Source organism: Nymphalis io, chromosome 1, assembly GCF_905147045.1.
Source record: "Nymphalis io chromosome 1, ilAglIoxx1.1, whole genome shotgun sequence".
NCBI lineage: Eukaryota > Metazoa > Arthropoda > Insecta > Lepidoptera > Nymphalidae > Nymphalis > Nymphalis io.
The window spans coordinates 12,605,969-12,625,661 of NC_065888.1; the positions used below are offsets into that span (position 1 = coordinate 12,605,969).

The 19,693-nt window shown below is 35.4% G+C and overlaps 1 protein-coding gene across 1 annotated transcript in view; it reads left to right on the forward strand.

Moving 5' to 3' along the window:
* LOC126769867 (kinesin-like protein KIF21A) overlaps nt 1-19,693 on the forward strand; it is a 63,256-nt gene that overhangs the window by 25,820 nt on the left and 17,743 nt on the right. The gene's annotated exons all lie outside the window — the stretch shown is intronic.

Below are 19,693 nucleotides of genomic sequence, written 5' to 3' on the forward strand. Positions count from 1 at the left end.
ACCTTCAGGGAGTACCTGTCGGAAAGTTTTAGGACAAGGTACGCTACCCGGTTCGACACACTACTGATTTCCACAATGCTGCTAATGAGATCCTTTTTGACTAGAAAACCGACACCACCCTGGGAGAGGTTATCACCTTCGCGGAAGTAGAGTAAGTTACCGGACTCTAGAGTTATCGTGTCCTCCCCCTGTCTTCGGACTTCAGATAACCCCAGTATATGCCAGTTTATATGACTTAACTCTACTTCTAATTCGGCGAGGTGATGGTCCAGCCTCATCGAGCGTCCATTATACGTTGCCATTTTCAGTCGTTTTATACGGTAGCCTGCCGTGAACCGGTGATTCTTAGCACCCCCTGCCCTGCCGATACCGCGACCGCTACCTTGGTCGGGCCTAGCGGGCTTGCCGGTAACTGGGGGCCTTTTTTGGGCGCATCTGCCATTTAGGGAGGTGGTTTGCCCATACTCGCCGCGCTGGGCAGGCGTGTTGGCGAGCGCAGTAGGGGGTAAGATGTTTATGGGAGGGGGGACGCTGCTGCCCATCCCCCCTTTTCCCCGTCCCTCAGTCGCCTCTTACGACACCCACGGGATGAGATTGGGGGAGTACTATTCTAAGCCGGTACTCCTCGGCAATATATAATCGGTTATCTTTATAATAATAATATAATAATATCCTAGGACATTTTACACACACGGCCATCTGATCCCAAATTAAGCTTGTACAAAGCTTGTGCTATGGAAACCAGACAACTGATATACTACATATACTACTTATCTTTTGTAAATACATGCTTATATAGATAATTACACCCAGAGTCAGGACAAACAGACAGGTTCATGCATACAAATGTCTGTTCTTGGTGGGAATCGAACGTGAACGTGAACGTAAATCGGCGTGAAAGGCAAGTATCTACCAACCACGCCAACCGGCTCGTCAACCATCGATCATTAAAAACATCTTGCTTAAGCCAGTGGTTTCGTCCGCGTGTTAGGAGGGGGTGAGGTAGAATTATGTCCTTTTCTGTACCCCTAATAACGTGCACGTAAAACTTCATAGTGATCGCTTGAATAGTTAAAACGGGAAAGCGTAACAAACAAACAAATTATAATATTATTAACAATTGAAAGTTTTTTTAATACAAAACAAACCTTAAAAAAAATCTATTATTATTAAATATGTGTGTTTAAATAGCGCAATTTAGCAGAATACATTGTTACTGACATCTTGTTGCTCACAGCTGGAACGTTTCATGATTTGTTTCACTTTCTATTAACTGAAAACAGTCATCGCTCTAAACATTATAAGATATGATTCATCATTTTTTTGCAGACAATCATTCTGGTTTTATATTTTAGTTTAACTTAGAAATCTTTTTATTTTTATGTTGACGTCACCAATTTAATTTTAATTTTATATTTGCTAATACGCAAACAGACAAGTAATGGTAAATATTCTCACTTTAGCTGTCTATGTATGTAGGACAATTCAGTCGATGCACCGTCTAGTAGAAACTGTAATAAAGAAATATAGCAGTTGGTCTTGTTTTAAGACTTAGTAACTCAATACATACCACGGCCCCTTCTCCTAATCACAAGTCAAGTAGAAGAGCTTCTGATTAAAGTCAACTCAAATAAGGATCAGCGCAATGAGCCGTAGAATGCGGAATATAACAATCGCCATATTTGTCCATAATAAATAGATTTCCTCAACAAAATTCTATTCAAATGTTAAATAATATGTTGTTTACAATTCTAAATGATTATTTATCTCACGTAATAACTAACGTTGCCATATTGTGTAAAGAAATACAGATATAACAGATTGCAATTATTTATGAATAGTGTTTTGCTAAGTTTTGTTCCCATTGCGATATAAACATGCTGCAGTAGTTAAATAATGTATATCTTTGTCGTCTATGTTGTGTCGCTTATGTTCTCTTGAAATTTGTCATGAACAATCTTAGGGATATCATCAAAAGTATATTTTAGGCGTTTTTTGAAAGACTTTCAGCCCACCCGGTACTATATGTAGAATAATTTCAAGCAGGCTTCGTCACGATGTGCTACCACAAATTAAGAACATGAAAATTCTGTGGTATTTCCTTTATAGTATTCTCCTCTAAATTACGTTAAGTACAATTACTTTTGAAATGTCCAACTGCTGGGCTAAGGCCACGTATCCTTTTGAGGAGGTTTCGAGCTTATTCCACTACACGGTAAATAAGACAATTGCAGGTTTCCTCATGTTGTTTTACTTCACTGCAAGCACGAGATGATTCAGTGATGCCTGTCTGGGTTTGAACCCATGATCATCTCGGCTCTAAAAATAAAGAGTAACAATAAAATCGATTATTCTAATAAACAATATTATTATAATGAAGATTATTGACTCGTAATCAAAAGCCACAGATCATGTTAATCATAAACTACGTAAAACCGGCGATAAAAATATTTGTTAAGTTATACGCAGAACATTTACATCAGAACCAACCAGTTTTATTTCATTAAAGAAAAAAAAGCCAACTCTCGCGTCGAGGGGTTTTGTACAATATGGAAAAACAACAAGTGCCGTTAAAAATAAACTTTTGGTTAGTTAAAACAAATATAGTATTGAATATATAAATTTAATTACTCGGTACAAATAGGACCTGGTTCTATTCTTCGATCTCAATGAAAATATTTTAGCTGTACCTTGGCTTAAAGCCTAAAACAAAATAGTCACGTCCGCTTCTAACCATCCTACCTTTCGAACAGAAATTTCAATACCAGCAACCCTGGATATTCGGAATCCTCCCCCTGACCCATTTGGCTCGCGGTATATTTTAGCCGCTGTCGAGTGCTCTACCGAGAACACTCGTCATCTCCAGTGCTCACATGCTCCTAAGAGTTTCTCTGTTTCTTGAGGCGTAATAAGCCTTGCTTCTTATACTCGTGTGATATAAATAACTTTTTTTAAAATTCTGTTTTAATAATAACTACATAATTCATAATATAATTATATAATGTAAATATTCTCTGGAAAAAACTGTACTTTTTGTTCAATATACTCATCGAGGATATACATTTACAATTTATCTGTAACTAAATTATACAAAAAACAATGTATTCTTTTTAATTAGTATAATTATAAAATGATATAAAAACAAAATACAACGTCTAAGTAAAAAGAACGACAGTGCGTTCGATAATAATTATATCTAATATTTTCGGATAGATCGCCAAATTATACAAACAATCTCGCGTGTAACGACTGTAAAAAAAACATTTAATAATAAATTAATTTTCGCAGTTCAACTGAATACTACGAAACAGTCATACGAGCTCCATGCGATTTTAATCCTTATTATATTTGCGAATGAAAAAAAAAACAGAAAATCGCGAAGTTTAATTATTGCTTACTTATATATATACAAATATATAAATACTATACAAATTTTAATTGTTATTAGTTATTTTATTAATAGTACACAAAGAAAGATAATTGAAATAAAAGATAAAAGAAAAGAAAATAATTTAAAAAATTCGATTAAGTTCATGAGTTCTTATTTTAAATTAAATATTTATTCTAATATAATATCAGCAGCAATATCAATTTATTTTTAAATGAAACCCTCCTTGTGTTACTATGCAATATACTACTTCTGCTAGTTCAATCTATATAGACTTCGTTCCACCAATTTTCTCTAAACATTGCGTGTCCGATTTCTTCACGCTACGATTAGCAATCGACAAGCTTAGGTACAATTAAAAATTCTTATATCCAACGTAAACAGGTCAACGGCTGTCTTCCTTGTACGATGTACATTGAAATTAGCTTAATATTTTTGCTATAATTTGTAATTTATGCCGTTTTATTAATGCCCTTCATTAAATAAGTTTTAAAGTTGACTTAGAAATAATTGGTTCATGTTTTTATGATAATGATTCATTGTCAGTGCGTTTTTAGCTTAAATTACTTTTCATTTAACTTGTTTTTTGAATTTATATATAAATTCTTTGAGTTGCTTATAGTTTATATTTTTTGTGTACGTCTGATTCTGATTGTGGGTTTGCGATAATTGTTGAGTTGTTTTTGTGCTGTTTAAATTTTTTTGATTATTTATTCGTGATATGGCTTCCTCAATAATCAACACTAAACAATGTACCCTGTAGCCAGTAAATGTCCCGGCTAGCTTACTTTTTTTTTGGGAAGCAGTATTGGAACAGATTCTACGATTGATTTTGACAAAATTACATTCCACGCTCATGCTGCCTGACGATATTTTCCTCGACAGCTGAGATAAATAAAATTATAAACACACTATTCAAACTCGTACAAGTATCGCAGAGATTTCATAGTGTGTAATCTCTGCGATACTTGTACGAGTTTGAACCAACGTAATTATAGACGGAAACGTCATAAGAAATTACCTTGTATTTTTTTATATAAAACATAATTTATACACGATCTGATTCACGATCTGAACTTATATTTTTATCTCATGTATACACGGTGATACGTGCAATATATGTATTCTGTTCCATTTGGCACATCTTAACGCCTTCGTAACTTCGTAAATATCTAAATAAACTTTTATTTATAAATCTTATTATTTCAAATGAAATAAATTTATTCGTATTAACGCAATATTAACAGTACTAAAATATATATAAATATATACTCAATTCATGAAAACTCTTAAAAGTACTATCGAATGTCATTTTATAGGATTAAATTGTAGTGTTTGTAGGTGTTGCTTTGAAGAGTTAGTGAGCCAGTGTAACTACGAGAACGTTGGATATATATTAAATTCCGTAGGTTAGTGCCGCAATGTCAGTGTAGGGGATATATATATAGGCGGTGGTGACCACTTGCCATCGCGTGGCCCATTTGGATCGCCCGCCCTAGGCGCTCTCATACAGGAAAAAGATCTTCAATATCTACACTCTTCCTCAAATGCAGAACATAGCAAACCATGTATATATAATTAAATTTATTTATTCTGTATGGAAAAACACGCTTTCTTCAACTACTAAATCAATGCTTTCTTATTAACTATTAATATTGTATTATATAATAAGCATAATATAATTAAGCATAATATTTATTATTTTATAATATCGTTTTTATTGTTATATCACTGTTGTTATAGTTACAACGAGTAACTTTAATTTACATTTGCAGAAATAGCAAATAAGACACTAAACTTTTCAATGTTAAAGGAAATGACGTTTGACACATGATATGACCTCTTGCCCGTGTTTAATATGACCCGTCTCAACTAACAGCGGCGTCAGTTAACGATGAGTTAATTTCATTCAGTTCCCGTAATATCCTGAATATCATGTAAATACGCAAAGTCAGCTGATCGTGGTTATATGAGTATATTTGTTCGTTGCCACAATTATTTTTAGCTTCGCTTATGTATAAATTTAAATATCATGTCAAAAAAAGAATTACTATATATAGTATACATGATAAAACGCGTGTATTTAATATTTGTTAATTTTCATCCTGGATAATGCCCCGTGTGAAGCTGGGACAGACTAATTATTATAAAAATTATAACCCAGTTTTTCGTATTGCTTTTTACATAATAAAACTGCTGGCAATGACACTCCGTCAAATCCTTTATAAAGCGTTTAATTGCAATTCTAGATTTCTCATTACAATATTCAATTAGCGGCCCACGTGTTTCATTCGTATTCTTCCCGTATTCGAAGTAGATTATCCGCTTGTATAATTTAATAGTAAACCGCATTAATATTAATAATGCCTTATGTAACGCGACACAAATATGCATGGAGGGAATTACACGTCCTTACACTCGTGAACATATGTTCTTGAACTAGCAATCTTTCTCGAATTTGTATAAGTTATAAAACCCTGTTTGTTAAAATAATAGTAAAAAAAATATTTTACCTGAAATTTCGATTGCAGAGCTGCCTAAAAATAAAAACAGGCAGACACATTAATCAAAATAATTGAAAGATACACAAAAAGATCGAACAAAAGGTCGGTGGAGATTTTATAGTTTTGTAAAATGTACACTTAACAATGTATATATATTTATATAAAAGCTTATTTAAATTCTTACAACAAAAAATATATAATTTACAAAATTAACATTTCCGCCTTAGCATGTACCTCTTTTAGGTATTTTGAGTATCCCTTTTAGGTAAATAATAATTGATCTAATTTACCAGTAACGTTATTCATGTAACACATTAATTTATTTGATTATACATTTAATGTATTCTATTTTAATCTAACTAGACTGGGTTTTCAGGTAGGCTTTTAAAGCCCTCGTGTTCGAGTGGCTGTCGAGACGAGATCTCGTCAAGGACGTTTTAACATGTCGTTTAATGATAGGGTAAAAGGACTATTGAAGTGGAATATATAAAGAAATATTTAAGTCAAATATAATAGTTCGCAGTATAGTTCGCGCAATAGTAATCGCACAACAAAATGTAATATTAAGTATAAATGTTCAGACATTGTCCCGAAAAAAATGTACAACATAATAAATTTTATGGAACATCGTTCATATTTAACGCATTCTAATAATGTCATTTTTGTAACTATATAAACTAAATTCTACCAACCCGCATTGGAGCAGCGTGGTAGAATAAGCTCCAAACCTTCGCCTCTAAAGGGAGAGGAGGCCTTAGCCCAGCAGTGGGACATTAACAGGCTGTTACTGTACTGTAAACTAAAATAAAACAAAAAAAAAAGTTAGTTAAATGCTTCCAAACAAAGTCCCAGAACTAATCTTATTTGGCAGCATTATATGAAAGAGATGACAATATTTCTAACCCTATCAAATAAAGAATGCGTACATTAGAATCGATGCCATTATTTCGCTTGGCAATTTAATAACTCATCTATAATGGCAACAGTTAATAAATGTAAACGGTGTCCGAATTCCAAACCGCCTACTGCACTTTGTAATTGTTTTACAAAATCGTACCGATGACGAGTGCCGATCATGATTTGCGTGTTGTCACAAACATAAAATGTGAATAGAACGTATTATATCGATAAGCTAAAATGATACTTACGACATTAAAAATAGTGTTGAAATTGTTATATCCATTAACCAAGGTATTTGATAGACCACCCACCTGATACGTAGCTCTCGATGGTATTGATCTAAGTCTTAAAAATAATAGTTGTTTTTAAACCGTAAAATATAGTTCGATTTGCATTTATTTGTTTGTTCTATATTTGAATAGCTGTTAAAGTTATGTGTAGAATATGAAATATATACAACTTACCTTAGAGAGGAAATATATATTACAATTTATATAAATAAATGCCAGTCAATGTCTCATCATCATTAGCTATATAATATCAGCTTTGAAAGACGTATTTCGATAAAGATAGAAAACTGCATTATAATGTTGTGTGAAAAAATATGTTGTTTAATGATCTATCAAAAAAATTCAAGGCGACTTTGAAGTCAAACTCAAAATACACTTTAATCAAGTAGGCTCTACTACTTTTTATTCATCATTTGACAAAATGCATTTGAAATTCGATCGAATGTAAATTCAACCGAAAAGAACTCTGCAGTTAGGTACTCTTTCCAAACACTTAAAAAACATGTATTATTAATATTAATTACATAAGTTTGCATATATATTAAAATCAAAACTCCACGAATTTTATCGTAATTAAGATAAAGTAAAGAAAACAATCGTTGAAGTAGTTAATTAATTATATTGAAATTCACAGCATAGCACCCATGTTTTAAAGACAATACACTTTTTTTGCTGACAGTACTAGTGTTGACCTCAAGTATTGCATAAGAAACGTAATTTATAAGGACGAATACCGGTTAGTGGAAACCATGACGGATTTGGTGCTAATTACCAATGCTTTTGTCTATGGAATCTTAGGCTTGAGGTACACTGAGAGAGATAAATTTGCTGTTTTAACGTTTTACAACAGCCGAGACGGATAATAGATGTTTTATTTTCTAATAAGAATGGTTTTGAATATATTGGATAATATATTTAAAGTTATGTACGTTTAGTAATAGAAAAACGTGTACGACATTGAGAAGCAACAGTTAATATATTTTTTAATTCAATCCAACTTTCGAAAAAACACGCTGAAAGTCGTATTCTTTTTAGAATTGTTAGATTAAAATTAAGGCTTTATATATAATTCCTCTTTATTTTACTATTTACAATACGCTTGACCACAATCATACCAGATACTGATGCAGTATAAAACGGAACCCGCTTACCTAAGGGTGCCTCAGAAATACTCTTGCAATAGAATTCATGGTTCCGACCTCGAATTTATGCTTAGGCCCACAATGCTCTGGCCTAGGAGCCCCATCCAACCAAAAATAATATAATTTCAAAGTGCCTTAGTCCGGGCTTGCATATTTCTAATGTCATTAGCATTTGTTGTTATATTATGTGGAAACATATGATCTAGAACAATAAGCGAAGCCATTACTTTCTTTAATTATATTCAAACAAATTATTGCAAATGATTCCAGAACTTTCTTGCTTTTAGTGTACAAAGAATCTTAGCGCAAACCTACGTAGATCCTACAGAAAACAATAGTCAAATCGCTTTATCAGTAGTCTATCAACGGATTTCCGCTGCTTGAACAGGGCTCTTTATCAGACTCGCTAACCTTTACATATACGGGCCAGCACTTGTATCCATTTGTTCTAGTCATTGTTAAATAATACCGTCAAAACTTTGCCTGCAATTTCTGTATTGAATTGAAGTAGTTTTTTCCGTCGTGTGTATAAGTCACTCAGAGTACGTTATAATTTTTTTTATTGTTCTCATATTCGTGGTTCAAAAGTGAAGTATATTTGTTTAATTTTGTACAATGTGTTCAACTACGTACAAAATATTTTTGTGTGGGTACGTTGCAACAGGAAATCGTCGCACACGCAATTACATTGAAGCAAATAAGGCGTCCATTCATTACCAAGTTTTTACTTGTTTTAATTGTAATGCAAACATGTTTCTTTTGAAATAACAATAAAAATAATTGAAATACTGTTACTTTACTGTTAATACTGATTGTACAGTATATTTTATATTCGCTTTAAATTATTTATTACAACGCAATATTGATATACAATAAATTAATTTTATTTAATAAATAAAAAAAATGATTTTTTGAATAAATTCAACAATACTTTAATTTTCCATCGTTAATATGTCCAATAAACATAGATAGTGATATCGTGTTGATGTGAGCTAATAAAATTCAACCAATTATGGCATAGCATGGATTTTCTTATTACATCTTGACTAAAATCATCTTATATAAAGTCTAGGCTTGCGTGAATTTGCACAGCAGGAGACTTATTGAATTTTACTGATACCATAAAATTTTGAGAAGGTCGTCTTCTTTGTTTGATTAATCTTCAAAACCAGTACACTATAAAATCTCAAAAATTACAATACAGAACAATTTAAGAAGAAGTGCACATTTTAGATTTCTAAATGATTAGAAGAAAATAGCTGGAAGTGCTTTTTATAAACTAATCTCATCGTTATATTGACGAACCGCTGATGATGATGTTTTTTTAAACGGTGCGTTTGACAGAACTTATTATTTTACAGGACAATATTATAGTTGTACAGGATTTAAAAAAATATATAATGTTAATATAGTCCACATTAATAGTATAAATAAAAACAATAACTAATGACTTGGTGAATAAAACATTTATGCAATTCATCTATATTTATGTGTCAGCTAATAAACGTCTTATCTAACACATAAAAACTGTCACTATACCAAAGGTATAAGACCTAATTTAGGTTGTATAGTTGTAATAATGCCATATTTCTTGAAGGACTTCTATGGCACCATGCGCCATAGTCCGTAGAAGGGCAGGCGGCGCGCGTTCCTTGATGTGTATCGTGGTCCGCGCATACCATTCCATTTCCTACATACTAAACGGTCCATGCTTGATTGCTATCCAGTTGACTCATTAGCGCATTGTGAGGTCGACTGACTATGACATTGATTAATTAGTTTCTATTTAATTACAATTAATTTCCTAATTAGTTTAAAAAAATAGAGTAAAACAATTACAATTTGCATAATGCAACTATTCCGGAAGTCCAATCGCAATCCATCTAGACAAAAATGTAACCAGTTTAAAATGAATTTGTTTTAAAACATAAACCCGAAATCGTCTTATATATTCCGAAAATTTTAGACGAAGAATTTGCCTAACAATGCAAAATATGTAATATTTTAAATAACAATTTTTTATTCCTTAATAAATTTTATATCAGCCAAAGTGTGCCATGAAGTAAACTGATTATATTATAATCAGGGGAGGATTTCCCTCTTGGCCGAGTAGGCCCGGGTCTAAGGCGGCCCACTCTGTGAAACCAAAATATATGTCTATGGTATGTCGCAAAAAAAAGACCTGTTTAAAGATTCCGTTTACTAAAAAAAACAACTAGTAGGAGGGCGGCAACCTTCCATCGACCAAGGGCAACCAAGTATGAAATCCGTCCCTGATCATAAAATAACTTCCGCTCACAAGATGAAACTCCGAACTCGTCATAGAACACGATCGTGAAATGTCAGATAGTTACATCACTTTCCCAATAGTAGTAAAATTGGTTTTCAAGATTTCACAAGTACGAGCATCGAGTGTCAATTATTTTATAACTTTGCTAAGGTTGACGAAACTTATGTATAAGAAAAGTTTGGTTCTGGTGGAACAAAGACATACGAAGGTTAAAATATTACGTTTAAGGTTTCATTTTCTTAAATAGTGTTAATAAACCTTATGTCAACGGCCCTTACTTTCTCTCTTCATATAAGCATACGATTTCCGTAATTCAATGAAAGTAATCAAAGAATGAATAACGTAATATCTAAGACATGTTACATATATTTTATTATCTAATATATAAATATACATATATATTTTTATATACATATATATGTATACTATTTTTATATAAGGTAATGACTTGGTTTTATTTTAACTTTTTTTTTTATATAATTGCGATACAAATCGCAACAAATTTAGCGGATTTTTTTAATTAATATTTAAAATAAATTAAATTTCAACAATAGTATAAAATCGCATTTCATCATCAACATCATCAATTTACAGATTATTTCTGTTGTTTTAAGTGCGGATTTATAGATTTATAGTTCGATCATACTAATTCACTACTGCTCGTCTGGGTAGCTACCACCCGCTCATCAGATATTGTACCGCAAACAGCAGTAGTTGGTATTGTCGTGTTCCGGTTTGAAGGGTGAGTGAGCCAGTGTAATTACAAACACAGGGGACATAGCATCTTAGATCCCAAGGTGGCGCATTGGTGATGTAGGGGATGGTTAACATTTCTTGCAATGCCTTTTCTATGGGCGTAGGTGACCACTTACCATCAGGTGGCCCATATGCTCCTATGTCTACGTATAGTATAAAAAAAATAAGTTAAAGTTTTTATTTTTTATTTTTCGTCAATTAGTGTATACTAAAGTGAGCAAAACAAAATATAATATAAAAAACTTTTATTTGCATGTTAAGTTAGCCTTCAAATGATAAATACTTTGTACCACTACATTAAGAAAATGTATTTCTTAGTATAAAACATTGGGTTCCTAATAAATAGTCTGAAAAAACGCAATCGAATTGATTTTCTTCACTTCGCCATAAAGAATATGTGTGTAAAATGAGCTTTGATCATTTAATCGTCTACCGAATTGTAGTATAATTAAACGAACAACAAGTATAATGAATAGTACCAATATCCTAAGTCAATACTGCAATACCACGTCCCAAGGCCGGTAGCGATGTAATATTTGAGTTTTTAATATTTGTTTATTAGCATCAGCGTATTTGTTAGGGTTGTGTTACGTGCGAGATTAATTATATTAATAATAATAAGGTTTTATATAAATAATAAAAAAAGTGATTAAGTTTTGAGTCGATATCTTGTCATTCTGTGTATACATTGTACTCAAGTTGGATTACGATTTCTTCGATTGTTATTATTCATGCCTTATATTTCTATTAATATTAGTTTCAGATTATTGTATTGTGCTTAAATTCGTGAAAAGTAATGGCGTCAGATAGTTATTATGTTATATTAAAAGTAACCAAATAGAGAATAAAAATAGTAAATAAAACACACCAAAACATGAAGACGTTTTGTCTGTAAATAAGTACGTGACGAACAACACGAAAAAAAAAATTTTTTTTTGTAATTTACGCAAAATATTTGTCGAGTTTTAAAACCCTCTCTATTTACATGGTTATTGTTTATTGAATCATTCCAACTTTTATTTGTACATGGAATTGCACCGACAATAGCGTAGAGAGGGGTCTGGGTCGAACCATTGTTGTAGTTGGTAATGTCCACTTATAGATAAATATATTGAGGGGAACTATATATAGTTTAGTCAACAGTTATAAAAAATTATGGCCTTACTCATAAACGTTATTTGGCGGGTGTTTCGTTAAACACTGATTTTTATCTCTTTCTACAATCATTGATTTGACATTCGAAAGAAGAAGACATACACATCATCGTAAATATTTTATAAAAAAAAACAAACTATAATATCTTTCCTAATATCGTATTTTCAATAGTTCTACCGCGACACACCAATACATTGTATTGTGCTTATACCGGAAACACAAGTACGGAGGGTGTCTTAGTAATTAGAGTCACGAGGACTATAAACGTCATATGGCGTCGCATTGACTTTGTAAAGTGTTATGTACTTCTTGCTTGTCTACCAACGAAGGTGGCAACTTACCGACACGTGTCGCATTTGCTCGTCTGCCTTCTTCAAATAATATACATATAGTACCTGGGCGCCCGAATGGTCTTTTTGGAAGTTCTGTGAAAAATTATAGTTTTTTCAGAAAAGACACCTACGTATATAAACTTAAAAAGTTGAGACAAATCTTTAAAGCCTTTTTTAAATCCGGACAAGTGGCACAGAGTTTATAATGTGATTCATTTCAGTTGATTTCTTTATTTTTTTTCTGGATAAAGGAAATTTAAATAAAAAACCAGGACTGGTCGTGTATTCGCAACACATTGTTTAGAATTCGATCTCTTCGTCTTTTTTCTTGATAGAATAAGAGTCAATTTAATTTATACCTCTTATTCATTTTAAAACGAATTGGAAGTCCTGTATTTCAAGTAAATAATATTGTTTCCAAAATCAAAATTCACTTTAAGTAATAATTTGTTTACGTAATTTTACTTTATAATCAAAATACTTAATGAAATGTCAAGTCAATTAATTATACTTAATTAGATTTAAATTCTTAATCATTAATTAAACAAGTAACTATTTAAACATTTTTTTACGTTTAGTAACGAAAAATACCAGAACGCAAAAGTCGTTATTAGAAACTCTTTAGTGTGATTAAAATTTATATTATAAGTACATAAAATAATCAGAATGTCACAATTAAGCTTTTTGAAAAGCGCGCGTTAGGTAACTTATTCACTTATTTAAAATTGGATATGTACTTACAGTTCGTTCGTATTTCGTGTTTAAACGCCGATTATCTCTTTCCAAATATTAGCTTAAGTAACGTTAATTTAACGCAAGATAAACACCTACATTTATCTCAATAGATTTATAATTTTATTTTCAACTAGCTAGCTAACTGCCCCTGCTTCGCACGAGTAGAAAAAGGGTCTGTGCTTCACAGCAGTGAAGCTCCCAGTCAGCATGATTGTATCCAATTTACATTAAACCTTAAAGATAATTACACACCTAATCCTTCCACATAAATCACTTCTTCCACTGTTGAAAACCGTAATAGAATCCGGTAGTTGTTAAGGTTATCGCCTACAGACAGACAAACAGACGCGGCGAAGAGATTTTGTTTTATGTAGTGATGCAGAAGACATTGACCGTCCAACAAGTATGACCCCTCGCTCTGTAACAGATGACAGTGCGGCTCCTCCACACGTTACGGAGCGAGAGATGGAGATGGCCCTCGATCGATTGAGGGCCAGAACCACAGCGCCGGGTCCGGACGGGGTTCCAGGGCGTGTTCTGCGTGACGCCCTGGAACATCTAGGTGGGAGGCTTCGGGAACTGTTTGATGAATGTCTTTCCAGTGGGCAGTTTCCGAAGCTGTGGAAGGAGGGAAAGTTGGTTCTGTTGCCGAAGGAGGGGCGTCCACTCGATTCTCCTTCGGCATATAGGCCAATTGTGCTGCTGAATGAGACGGGCAAGCTCTTCGAGAAGATCCTCGCTGCCCGTCTTATTCAGCACCTCAACGAGGTGGGGCCGGGTCTTTCAGAGGCTCAGTACGGGTTCAGGGAGGGTCAATCAACCATTGACGCCCTGGACGCCCTAAAGACCTGGACCACCGAGGCGGTGGCCCGAGGAGACGTAGTCCTGGCGGTATCGCTGGACGTAGCGAACGCCTTTAATAGTCTTCCCTTCGAGACTATAAGGGAGTCACTCCGATACCACAGGGTGCCTTCCTACCTCAGAAGGCTGTTGGGGGCATACCTCCGGGACCGAGTGGTCCTCTGGGAGGGGGGCGATAGGCGACTTGTCCGGCGTTGGGTAGGCTGCGGCGTTCCACAGGGGTCGGTACTCGGCCCAATCCTGTGGGACGTCGGATTCGATTGGCTCCTTAGGGCCCCCATCCTTCCCGGAATGAGGGTGTTGTGCTACGCGGATGACACCCTCATCACGGCGACAGGGCAGACCTTTCAGGAGGCGGCCCGCCTGGCCGAGTTCGGAGTATCGCTCACGATGGACCGGATTGGGATGCTGGGCTTGAGGGTCTCTGTCACAAAAACAGAGGCCCTCCTATTCCACGGTCCCCCTCGAGGGGCGTCTATCATCGTCCAGGGGACGGTGATTAAGGTGAAAGCCCAGATGAGGTATCTGGGCCTGATCCTGGACGGAAGATGGAGCTTCAGGCAGCATTTTGTCCACCTCGGCCCGAAGCTCATAAGCGCTGCTGCTGCCCTGGGCCGCCTCCTACCCAATGTAGGAGGGCCGGAAACACCATGTCGGCGCTTATACGCTGGCGTGGTACGCTCCATGGTGTTGTACGGTGCATCCATTTGGGTGGATGCTCTCACCGCTCGTAACAGAGCTTTTCTACGGAGGCCGCAAAGAGTCATAGCGGTGAGAGCGATACGTGGGTACCGTACGGTGTCATGGACGGCAGCGACACTTCTCGCGAGCGATCCGCCTGGGAACCAGGCAGAGGTGCTTGCGGAAGTGCACCGGTTCCGGGTGGAAACGAGGTCAAGCGGCGTCCGTCCAGGATCGGCAGAGGTTGAGCGAGTCAGGGCCCTAGCCCAGCGAGCCTTGATTCGTAGGTGGGAGGAGGACCTGAGGTCCCCCTCAGCAGGCCTAGTGACAGTGGAGGCGGTCCGCCCCCACTTGAGTCGCTGGGTGGAACGGAGTCACGGCACACTCACATTCAGGCTGACGCAGGTACTTACCGGACACGGTTGTTTCGGTAAGTACCTGCACCGGATAGCGAGGCGGGAGGTGACACCCTCCTGCCATGAGCGTGGTGCGCCTTCGGACACAGCGTGCCACACTCTGATGGAGTGTGCCGCTTGGGGACCTCAGCGCCTGTCCCTGGCGGCCTTAGTCGGTGAAGACCTCTCGCTGCCGAGTGTGATAAACGCCATGCTTGGTAGCGAAAGGTGCTGGTTGGAGACGGTCTCCTTCTGCGAAAATGTCATGTCGCAGAAGGAGGCAGCAGAGCGGGAGCGTGAGGAGAGGGCCTCCGCTGACTCGCTTCGCCGAAGAAGACCGGGGAGAAGGCGTCAGCGCTATGCGCACGTTCTCCTCCCGCCCTAAGTGTTGCCGGGGTTAGGGGGTCTTTGTACCCTGAGAACCCCCTTGGATTTGGAGGCCTGCAGAGGCGGGCCAACCGTCGGGGCGTCACGGTAGTATGCGCAAGCGATCCCGTGACGCCCCTCGAAAAGGCGGTGTGGGTACCGCTGGTTTTTTAGTGGGTATTCCGGCGCATACTCGGCGCCGGCGAGTCCCACATACCCTTTTATTCGCGTTATTTACGCGTAAACGCGTTTTTCCAGCGAAAAAAAAAAGATAAATAAAGACATTGACCGTACTTTGATGTAATATTTTAATATGTATAATCTATTCCAAACCACAGTTGTTGTTTATTTGTAAATAAACATAGAGAAAGAGATTCTGCTCTATTAACAAATTGCATGGAAAATCTCTGTATGAGCGTGGGTCGGCCTTTGTTTATTTTACTCCTTCCTCGATTGGAATATGGTATAGCTTAGTTTTACGGTGTCCTTGCGACGCGATCGTCTTACCGTTTCATTGTGGTAGTAGTAATTAACTATTGGTATTAAGTCATGTCTGTGGGTGGCTTTATGTTCACGTGTGTCCTCTTACTGGCACGGGGCCAATTAAATATTTCCTTTTATGTCCGACGCAACGGATGTAGCTGTTAATTTGATTTCGACGAGTTTATACGCCATTATTGACACTTTAATGGAATCGGTTTAATGCTTTCAATAAAACTTCAAAGCTTTATATTACTAATTTATATATTAAACAAGTGAACAATATAAAGAAACTTAAATGATTTATTTTGTTATTTGTTGGTATTAATTAGCTTGTTGGTAGGGCTTTGTCCCTATTGTTCCTTGACCGTCTGGGTAGGTACCATCCCCTCATCAGATATAGAATATCTAAACAGCAATACCTTAATAGGTGAGTGAGCCAGTGTAACTACAGGCACAAAGGTCATAACATATTCGTTCACAAGGTTGGTTGCGCATTGGCGATGTAATGATTGGTTATTATTTCTTACACCGCCAATGTGTATCATACATGTGTGTGTGTGTGTGTGGCGGTGCTTAACATCAGGTGGTCCGCCAACCTATAACAAAAAAAATATATCTTATATTATCGTTGATTAGTAATAAGGTATAATCAGTCAAAACGGTGTCGAACTATTAACCTTAAAACGATATACCAACATCGAACTGAATGTATGAAGTTAAAATATAACAATAAGATATTAGGATATTTTATTATAAGATAAATTGCTAAATCATAACAATGCTATATGACGTAAATCCGATTGTTACCTTAGTTTGAGTCATAATGGACTAGTAGTATTCCTTCTAAATATAAAATGATAATTTTGTACCTGACATGTTCATACAGAGGCGCCTGAGTACGTAACGATGAAAATTGTACAACAAAACATAGTTCAAGCAATATTGAACGTTATGTCAAACTATATTAATTATATTATTGCATGAATCGTTAAAGTTATTCAATACAATAGTGTTACTGTATGTTATCGCCGCCGTCATGATAATCCTCACTCTTTAGATAAAGTGATAAGCTATGATAACAGTGACCGAAGTGGCCAAACAATATATTTGCATTTTTAATGACCTTCGACACTCAACAAAAACATTGGAAATATGTTTTTATTAGAAGACCTTGGTTTTATACTCTGGTTTATTATTGGATTTTATTAATGTCAATTGTTAATATTCCGCCGATGGTCCAAGATTTCCTTCTATTGAGGAGTTTTACTTAAGTTTCGATAAATGGATTCAACACGTGGCTCTTAGTCGAACATCGTGCGTTAAAATCGTTTAATAATCTGTATGTGTCAGAAGAAATTCGAACACAAATGTACATACACCCACCACCATTGATGTAGCTGGGTGTAATGTGCTTTTTTCAGGCCTACTTTCTTCCTAATAAAATTCAAAGCCAGCTTGTTTCGAGTTAAGAAAACGTAAATAAACGATCATTTTAAAGATACTCGTTTAAAATCCAACTTTACAACAACAAATACGGTGCTGTACACTGGATTGTATTGTCAACAGCACTAAAAGTGTGTTGTGTAAAAATTCAATCGCTTAGGTAGAACTCCTTTAAAATTTCGTTGCGAAATTTGTCTCACACATACAGCAGGTGATGTTAAAGAAAATTTTCTAAATATAATTTAGTTCAAAGTTGAACACCGGAAATGTTTCGCTCAAATACTTCTAAACAGCTCTATCATAACTGCTCTATCATAACAGCTCTATCATAAATAATTGATCATAAATAGCTACCTACCTGATACCTACTTGTAAAATTCTAAGAACGACAAAGTCTTTTAGTTATTTTTATTATTATAAGGTTTACTTGTTATTAGCTGTGGTAGAATAAAAACACATAAAATAATATTTTGTTAAAGATGAATTATTATTGATTGTGATTAATAAAATAGGACCAACATGACACGAGTTTATGCTGAGGTCAGCTTACGAAAATGATTAATGGCTTTGGTATAGTTTAGTAAATGTTCGTCGATAAACAAAATTATAGCTTACTAAAGTAAGCGTACCGACGACGTGGCATATTTTTATAAGTATAATCTTCGTTTTATTCAAATTTTGTGAAATACACATGCGTAACCCAACTACCGATTCCAACCCAGGACAGACATTTGTGTGCATGAACATGTCTTTTTGTCCTGAGTCTGGGTGTAATTATTTATATAAATAGGTGTGTATTTACAAAAGAAAAGTAGTATGTGTAGTATATCAGTTGTCTGGTTTCCATAGTACAAGCTCTGCTTAGTTTGGGATCAGATGGCCGTGTGTGAATAATGTCCCAGGATAGTTATGCCGTCCGCACGTCTTTTAAAAACGCATACACGAAATAATCCGATGTCCTATCCATAATTGACCACATTATCGTAAACAGTATTGTATGGAAACACACAAACCAATTAGAAACAAAGTGAAACTATAAGTTTCAATTCGTCAATTCATTTTCATTCAATCAATTGCCAATTGATCACGTGATATATCACACATCTTTATAATTCCATGGGAGACTTGACCAGGACTTGTTTGTAGGGCTTTGTTCAAAACCATCTGAATAAGCAGCAAGTACCATCCACTCATCACATATTTTATCACCAAACAGCAATACTTAGTGTTGTGGTGATCCGGATTGAAAGTCGTGAGCCAGTGTAACACGCACAAGGGTAATAACATCTTAGTTCCCAAGGTCGGTGGCGTATTAACTATGTAAGGGATGGTTAAAATGTTTACAGCGCCCGTGTTTATGGCCGTAGTTATACTAACTAGTCAGTTTGTCTTTCTATTTCAAATAAAAAAATCATATATTTTGTTATATGAACGACCGTATTCTTCAAAGGAACTCGTTAATCGGTATGTAATGTTCCCTAAATCCGATGTACTCACGCTTACTCGTGGTTATTACATAAGTCGTGAGAATAAAAGCATTCTTTTCAAAATTGCTTTTTAAACTCTGAGGAATATTTATCTTTCTAAATGTCTTACTTTCACGATTGTTTTACTTTATCTGATCGGACTTAGATCCATCATGAAAAGAAAAACCTTTCTATTCTCTATTACAGAAATGTTATTGTGTAGACAAACTATTTGCTAATGACTGATTTTACAACAGACTGGTCACTTTTTCTCATGGTTGATTGATGATCTTATCTCCTAAAGCGAGGAAGTTGTCTGGAATTTTTTAGATTATGAATATAATAAAGGAAATACAAAAAAACCTAATCGTAAACTTCATCATACTAGTTATGTTATAAAAATACATTATTGAGAAGCACACTTAATTATCGTAAAGATGTATGTTTTTCATCGTACAGAAATAACTTTGGATTTGGATTTGTCAAATAAACATGTAACCAATATA